Source organism: Grammomys surdaster, unplaced genomic scaffold, assembly GCF_004785775.1.
Source record: "Grammomys surdaster isolate TR1022 unplaced genomic scaffold, NIH_TR_1.0 63, whole genome shotgun sequence".
Classification (NCBI taxonomy): domain Eukaryota; kingdom Metazoa; phylum Chordata; class Mammalia; order Rodentia; family Muridae; genus Grammomys; species Grammomys surdaster.
In genome coordinates, this window is record NW_021604565.1 from 17,032,884 (window position 1) to 17,042,404 (window position 9,521).

Sequence of the window (9,521 nt, forward strand, 5' to 3'; positions counted from 1 at the left end):
CCAAACGTTAATAGAAACACCGAGTACACAGTATTATTTCAGTTGCTGGTATTCACCTCAAAGAATTTCTATATGTTAAAAAATACAAGTATGCTGGGGAATGCAGAACTCGAACTGAGCCTGTAGTAAAGAACAGGGAGACCATTTATTCCTTCTGCATTAAATAAAACTGAATTGAAAATTTAAACATTGACCTTAGAAGGGATCTCTATCTGTCCTTTCTTTCTCTGAATTGCTCTCATCCAGGCCATGATATAGGTACCAGAACAGTATCAAAAATCTCCTAACCTTTTCCAGAAGAAAGAAAGTGGAGGAAGGTCACTATTACTTCTCAGGTGCTCACTCTGACTATTCCTGGCTTCAATGTGAACAACATCAATTTTTCTCTTATTTTAATGTTGCAGCCAATGCAGTGCCTGACTGGACCTGAGCTTACATAGACCAACTCATTTCTACAGAGTAGGTAGCTTGAACACAGGATTTAAATAATTCTCACTGGCTTTAGTTGACCAGATCACCACCTATTATTGCATGTCTCTACAGACTTGTCAAAAATTTTAAGTAGACAACTGGGTCTTTGATTATTGTTTTAAAGAATGAAATGTTTCTTATTTAAACTATGTTCAGTGTCATTAGCTTGACTTCATGCACTACGCAGCTTGACTTAAAGGCATACAAGATGAACTTTTAATGGAGTCAGTGACCATTAATTTGGGACAAAGATTATGTTAAAGGTTTGATACTTGTGATAGAAAGATTCTTGTATTCAGTCTGTGCCTGAACACTGCAGGATATTTGTATTTCATCTGAGGGATAGGATGAAACTTAGGATAGCATTTATCAGCTCCTAGATTGGGAGAAAAAATGGCGATGTCCAACAATCAAGCTGCCAGTCAGAGTACTGCTTATTGGTTAGATTAGAGGAGTCCACTAGTGCTTCCATGCATGCTGAGCACAATTCACAGGCTTTTGCTCCCAAACTAGTTACTTGGATGAACTTACTATCGCCCCCTCTGGTAAGAGCAGGAAGAATATATAAAGGGAAAAAAATGGGAGTCAAAGACCACATCACATTTTGTGCTGACCCAGAAAATGAAAGATACCCAGGAGCCAGATGGACACATCCACAATGCCTGCCATGAACTTACTGAGTACGGGTCAGAATGGCCCAGTTTTCTTTTGCCCTCCTTTTGAGGAACAGATTATATAACACAGACTAGTGAAATAAAAGGATAAGCTACTAATTTTGGAAGAGTGTTAATATCGTTGCTCACATTCATCCCAGGAACAGACCTATCAAGGAAATTACAGTTTTGCACAGAGATTTAGGAATACCTCGACTGGGAATGGTAGAAATGGAGATCTCTGAGGGACTGATGTTTCCTTAGCTGAGCAGTATGACAAGGGTCAGTGGCAGGAAAAGCTTCGGGTAGAGAATGCCTGTGAGATACAGAATCGGTGCTGGGATGAGTATCTCTAAAGGTACAGCAGAAATGGTGCTGGCTTGGCCAGCAGAAATTCAGCAGCCTTGGCTAGTACTCGGGTGTTTACTGTGGACCAGGACATACAGGGTTTGCAGCAAACATGGGGGAAAAGTTCTCCTTCCCAAACAGATGTCTAGCTGACGTTGAACATATTTCATCACACAAACTAGTGGGGTGAGAGGTGCCCCAAGAATTAAGACTCAAAGTTTTATCAGCCAAGAATTGGGAACTTGGAAAAAATCAATTTAGCTCAAAGCAATTGAAAAAAGTGGAACTTAAAATACCTGCTGTTTTAGTCTTAATTTAGCTATATATTTTAAGGAAAGACCCACAAAGCCTCTGGCCTAGAACATGGGTTGTGACAAGAATTCATTTATTCTTTCAAAGTTTGGCTAAAGAGAGCACCCACCCTGTATCAGAGGCCATGCCTGATATTCATTAAGTGAGCAGAAGCAAACAGGGTGTATTGGAGCTTAAAGAGCTTCTCTCAGTGAGTGCGGCTCACAGGATTGGGTGTTAGGTACAGGAGGAAGACACCTTGAGGGGCACAGTGTCTTAGAGATCTAAGGTCAAAGTCCAGGAGCTGCAGGAAGCTGGAACCAGAGACCAATAGCACACACACACACACACACACACACACACACACACACAGAGCCACAGACACAACCCTTTTTTTTCTCAGCCAGTTAGAACTGCAAGACTTCAGACCAAAAGATTCCTGACCAAATCAGTTAGAAAAGAACAATAAGAGAGTGGCCAGAAGTGTATAATATTTAAGGATGTCAAAAAAACAAAAACAAAACAAAACAAAAAACAAAACAAAAAACCCAGAACACGACTAAAATCTAAAGTAAAAAGAAGTTCAGCACAATCTCATAATAATCTAAATATAAGAAGAAGGAACTACTCTAAGGAGTGAGTATTTTCTACACTATTGCACTTCATCAGCTGGCAACTAGTCAAGATAGAGCTGACAGAGTTAAATTAAATTATCCAGGAGTGTAAATCCTATGTTATAATGAAAAGACACTTGTAAGGAGACCTTCTGTGTTTAAACCAGAAACAAAACAACATGGTAGAACAGCCTTATAAAGATTCTATTTTAGAACAAAAAATTTAAATGCTGATTTTTATGAAAATAGTTAAGAACCAGAAATCTTTATTTTCTGGCTACTTTAGTATGTGTGTGTGTGTGTGTGTGTGTGTGTGTGTTGATATATGAATGCCACTGAGTTCTTCTGGAGGTCATGGGACAATATTCCACAGTTGTTTCCAACCTTTTTCCTACTGAGGCAGAGAGTCTTTTGATATTTCTCTAACTGTACTATGGCCTCTAGCATAGCTGATCCATGAGTTTCAAGACTATTTTTCTGTCTCCATCTCTCATCTCACTACGGAAGTGCTGTGATTCCTGATGTGTAACAACAGAGCATTTTTTGACATGAATTCTGTGAATCTGAACTGAGGTTGCTGGCTTGCTGGGCAAGTGCTTTTAAACACTGAGCTATTGCCTTGACTTTCTATTTTGTTCTGTTCGTGGTTTTGCTTTGGTTTTTGCCCAGGCTGGCCTTAAAGGTTGTAGAAGAATTCTCCTAACTACAACAGCTTAACTGACAGTCCTCGTTCTTCTCTAAATGTTGCTTTACAAAACAATGGTATTGGAGAAAATGACACAACCAAAATCATCTTTTAATGTTTCCTGGCCCCCAAGAAGGTGAAAACTTGGACAAGTCTGCTTTAGTGATGTAGAATATACAGGACAGTATATAGAACACAAAATGGAATCCTCAATCCAAGAGAAGCCTTCCTTTTAGAACAAGAAGCAAGGTAGGGAGTTTTGTGTGAGACACCCTTGCAGGCTGTCACCATCATGGCTGGGTTACATTAAGTTTCTACTGTATAATCAGAGAAGACAGTGAATGAGATGAGGTCTTCTACACAGGGCAGTCTGTGGACTGTCCCAATCAACAAAGAGAACTACACTACCCTATTTTCTCTGTCGCTGGAAATCTTCTTTGTACTAGAAGTAATAGAAGAATCCAGGAGTAGCAAAGATTAGCAAGTTGTGCAGATGAGAAGTATGCCAAAAGAATGTAAAATGACAAGTCCCCAGGAATAGCAACTTTCATTCTAAGAGATTCAAATGTGGTGGTTAAACTCAGAAGAATGATGAAAAGGTGAAAGAAATGCTCGAAGACTTTTAAAGTTTCAAATAGGGAGGAAATTAGATTCTACATCTTAAAGGGAAATATTTGCATTCAGAACACCTGATCCAAAGCTTCAAGAAACACTAGACTGGATTATTCAGTGCTGGATTTAAGAGCATTAGGAGCAAAATTGGCGATAACTTAGAATTTCTACCACTACACTGGATTTTTTTCTTATTGCTATCATTTTCCAATACATTTATTAAATCACAAAATACAGTGAAGGGTGATCTTCTGATAGGGCTTTAGCAGATCTTGAATGTGATTTTGATGAATAAGTGAGGGACTGTATAATAAGTTTGGCTTAAGAGAACTGGCTTTGATTGAAAATCTGTCACCACAATACAGTAACCAGAAGATGAATGCAAGAATCAGAAAACACAAACAGTGTGTATCCAGGTTTTCCCCACTTGTCTGAGTAGATACCATCAAATAGCATGCCCCAAAATTTCAAGCGACAAGCCTTATATAAAAGTAAATTACTATCAAAGAGAATGTGACCAAATGACACGAGAGCAAGCCTGTTAAGACTGAAGATAGACAAGTTTGGATTTAATTGGACATAATTCATGTTATAGTGCATGTAATTTGAAACTAATTTATTTAGGTTGGTTGATCAGGAAGTCTTACAATACTATAGGTATGGGTCAGTTCATCACTCTGTAGCCCAGGCTGGCCTAGAACTCGTGATCCTCCTGCCTTGGCCTCCCACATATTATGCCTGGCTTAGGAGCTTACTCTTGATGCTCAGCAGTTGCCCCTATCTGCTTTATAAAATGCTGAGGTTGTAAATCATTAGCTGTTACATACAGTGTCTTTAGGAGGGGTAAGTGTGCATGGCGTGATCTCAAGTCTCACTGCAGGCAGTCTCCAGGACCTCCTTCACTGGGAAGACATGTAAATATTCAAAATATTAGAGAGAGTTCTGGGTCATAATTCAAAGAAATCTATATTGTGGGAAGGATGGTGGAGGGAAATACATTCAGAGAAAACGCAGTGAAAGCTCACCAACACACCAGGAACTGAATCAGGGCTGGAGTCAGTGCAGTCACTACACTGGAATTTCTTTCCATGAATAAAGGCGGAAGAAGGAAGTAGGGGTACGGGTTGGGATGCAGCTCAGTTGGCAGAGTCCTTGTCTATCATGCATGAAGATAAAGTCTGAGTTTGATCACCACCACTTCATAAAAGTGGGCATGGTGAGATATGCCTGCAACCCAGCAATCAGGAGTCTGTAAACCCAGTTTTGTTGTGCTTTGGGAAGACCCTACATTTAGGATTTCCAGTGAGGATCAGAAGCATTCCAATTAGATCACACTGGGAACTCTCTTCTTTGCTGTGTGTTCTTGGTGGAGCTAAAAATCAGGCCGACTTTTCTTTTACTACTGAGTGTGAGCAAGTGGCCCAAATTGCTGACAGGACTAAGTGTGGACTTGGTATGTGAAGAAAGCAGGGTGTGAGAACGAGAGAGCAGAGGAAGGGCAACTTCACCTCATTTCTCTGTTCAGTGAGAGGACTGTCGTGGGTCGGACTGTTCTGAGTCTGGTTCTGCTGTGCTGATTATGCAGCCTTCTAAGAACGTGACTTACTGCCAGAAGAGAAGATACTTAGCCACTCTTCGAGCTTTAAACATGTTAGGTAATGAAAACAGACCTCACGTTCCTTTCTGAAAAAAAAAAAAAAAAAAAAAGTCTGACCCCTCGTCTGAGCAGTGTGGAAATCCACTTCAGGCACTCCGTTCCCACTAAATCATCTGGACACACTTGTATACCATCATAGATGGCGCTGAGTCAGATAAGTGATTACTTCCTATGCAGCACTCTTGCTTTCTTATGAATTAAGCCAGATCCAAGGGACCTCTTACAATAAAATTATTCACGCTCTAAGGTCAATGCCATTTGCTTTTTATCGAGGGCGAGAGAAAAGTCTCGAGACACTAGTGATGGCTTACTCTACTCAGTTTGTTGACTGCTGGTGGAAGAGGGTCCTGGTGACATCTCCCTGGGGCTCCAACCACCCTGTTGACTAGATTTTTGGTTTTTTTTGTTTGTTTGTTTGCGACTCCTCCCTTTTCACTACCTCCACCATTCCACACTTCTCTTGTTTTTTTTGTTTATTTAGTCACATCACTAGCCAAGTGAAGCCAAGATTTTGGCTTCAAAATCATAAGGAATCATAAGGACCTGGAACTTCCCATACTTCCGCCTCTTCCTCTCAAGGGCTACACTGCCACGCCTAGTCTACTCGGGCTGCTTTAACAGCGTAAAGAGGCCATTGGATTGTTGTTGTTGTTAACTCCCATGACACCTGAGCAAGACTGTTTGTAGTAATCTAAATTCTATCCAGAGACAAAATGTCGCGGTCCAATCTTCATGCCACACAATTGGACGATGGTATGTGAGCTTGTTTTAAAAATTATTTCTCCCCACATTCTAATACATTACCCTCAAAAAGCACGTGTTTCAAAACACACAGGAAAAAATAATAGATGGTTAATATATGTAATGTGAAAATTTCTGAAGATACTGTCTATCATATTTCCAAGAAAAATATTTTGAATAAAGGACATTTTGTAGATGCAGATGTTGTGATGATCCCTCAGTATATGTAAAATCAAAAACAGGTCTGGGCTCTGCAGTGAAGGAGCTCACTTTCAAGCTGGAGGGGCAGACAGACTATGATTATATATCAGTGGTCACTATGAAGGAAAAGCATGCCAGTGCCACGTGGGTATAGATTCAGGGCTCCTGTCAGCCTAGGACTGTTCTGGAACTAGAAGGAATCTGTAGGTGCGGGAGTGAGTAGGGGTAGCGCAGGGAGTCAGGCAGTCATTGCTGCGTGTGTGGATGTCACTATCCTTTCTTTGTCCCCCTTTGCTCTTGTATCTGCTTGAGATCTGGAAAGGTTGTGTATTTTTTTTTTAACACTGTGAAATTCATGTGAGACAGAAAGAATCTCTTTGTCAGTTTTCTGAAGCACAGAATAATTCATTTTTTCCCTAGGAACATTCTCTTCTTAGCTTGAATTTATATCTTTCCCCAATTGATCTGTTTTGTAAATTTTGGTTACTATGACAATAAATTGATTCACTTCAAAAGCTATTAACTGCATATTGTCTCCTCTGTTTTCTTTGTTGGGAATATTATAATAGGTAAAATGTCAGCAATAACCAGGAAAATTCCAGAGACAGGGAAAAATGGTACATGAATTTGGCAAGATATGATACATTCTGTTTCATTAAACATTCTAGAATTTAATTTCTGATGAGTAAATGAGACCTATTAATTCATTTCACTTGAAAAACCAGAAGAGTAGGCTTAAGGATGATAACCTTTATTTGATTATCACCTAATTTTATTCATCATTTCAAATCAATATTTATTGAGCTTCTACTATGAGTCAAGAACTATAGTGAACACTAGAAATAAAAGATGAACTATGGGAAGTGTCTGCCTAATAAATAAGCTTTAAGCCTGAATTTCAGAGGCTCAGTGGGGGACAGTAAAGTCAGAAATTTGTGATGATGCTGATGGCAGAGAGGTTTTCTGTCCCTTATCCAGAATACCAGGAAAAGGCAGCAGGACCACACAGGAGCAAGACACTCTTCAGTGTATATTCTGGTTCCTTAAAAATAGTGGAATAGAGGGAACTGTACCAGTCAAGCACAGTGCCTAATGGCAACAATGTCTTTACCAGCAGGGGAAAGTGCTCCATCCCGTGACTTAGTTACCTTGTAAAGAGAATTACAAGGAGTTGGTAGCCAAGACTTTTACACCTCAGTTAAGACCTAGCTTGACTTTGAGTTTAGGATGTTTCTACATATATTCCAACATGGTCATCAGTGTACTGTTGAACAAACCCATTCTTTTTTGAGATACTAATCACGGTACCTCTTATAAAGATTAAATGGATTAATATTTGAAAAGGTCTTGCATAGAGTAGCACCTAGAAAGTGGATAAGTATGTGTGCACACATTAAATTAAATAAGCACTGTGCACAAAAGACAATAATAAGCCCTTTGAAGGAGGAAGTGAAATCTAAAGCTCTGTTAATTGAAATTCATCATTTTGAGTAAGAATATACACTTATTGCAATCTTTTTAGATCTTCAGCATTTGGAGCTTTTGAAAACTTACTCATAAACCATGGCATAAATAAAAAATTAATACAATGAGACAGAAAGATCAATTAGGAACATTAACAATTCAGCAATTACAAAAATGGATCTTGTGCAACTGAAAGATGATCGAGAAGAATGAGCTGCAAATCCAATTTATCGTCTGTATGTTAGGAAGACAAGACACGCTGTGATGACAGAGAGGATGTTTTGTCGAGGTGGAAAGAACGCAGGCATTGCAGTGTTGCTGACTTGGGCTCTTCATTAGAGGAACCCAAATGAGTAAAGCTTGACTCTACCAGCTTCCTGTCTTGCTTTTATCGTTCGCTACCAATTCACTAGTGTTATTTTGGTAAATATATTCACACCTCTGTTACAATGGGAAATCACTGAACGAATGACCTTTCAGATGACAGGATACCGACATAGGAAAGGATATACTGGTATCAGTAACAGCACGCATTGATCTTAACTTTATTAAAAGCATCATTGTGTTCCTTGGCACAAGGAAAAGCAGTGCTTTAAATCTTCCCCATGCAATAATCAGAAGTTGTAGTGCTTTAGGAAATTGGAATCTGGAAGTCCTAGGATGGGTCAAGAGAGCAGTTCCTCTTCTGAGGAGCCTGGGTGGGAAGAAAAATACCAGCATTGTGCTGAAGGTCTAATGAGATGCCACCACTGGGGCTCCCTGCTGAACTCCTACACTACCTGCTGAATGCTGCAGGAAACCTCGTAGGTACAGGTGGCTCTACAGCAGTAAATTGACAGATTGGGGATAACCCTGAATAGTCTTGAATTCAAGGCTGAAAAAGGGATATATTATCAAGTCTCCTAAAGTCATTTAGATTTTTCCCAGAGACCAGATCATCATAAAATATCCGTTTTCTCCTTTGAAAATGTGTCACATATAACCACCATAAAGCCATTGAATTCTTATCTATTTATAAGCGGAGGCATGTGTAATGTGTGTGTATGTGTGGGCTGAGGGGACTAAGTCAGTTGCAAGTGCAGGAGTTGAATGTATTATCTTATTTTAGGTCTTTATAGCATGATTAAAAATGATTAGATACAACTGGCATGAATTTATTTGCTTGTATTTCCCAAACTACAGGGCTTTCTTTTTCTGAATAAAAAAAGTCTCTCTCTCTCCATATATATAAAATCTTGGTGGGTTGCCCTCCCTCAACTTTCATATTGTTTTTTTTTTCCTATTTGGTTTGTGTATTTTGAGGTTGAGGGTTATCTACGACTCAATGGCCAGCTCCAGTTCAATCAATTTAGAGAGAACTTTTAGGGCTGAGTTATTTTTAAATGCCTGAAAATGAGGGAGCCGTAAATGGAAATCTAATCACAGCTTAACCTGTAGTCATGCAAACAGTCAACTATGAAATCAAATGAGTTTCCAACCCTCTTAACCCATTAATGCTTGCTGACTGCCTAGGCTGCTCAGACATCGTTTCTTAAAGAACAGGAAAAGGGAAAGCCACATATCTGGATTGGGGATAGGAAGGGGATGGCGCTGCGGAAGTTCAGGAGGCGATCTCAAGGATGTAACAATTTCCTCCTCCTTACATGTGCATATAGCTCCCTGCACTGCACATTGTTCATGGTTTTCTGCAGTGATGTCATATATATATATGTGTGTGTGTGTGTGTGTGTGTGTGTGTGTGTCCCTAAGATATACATATATATATTTCAAAGGACTGTGTTGGT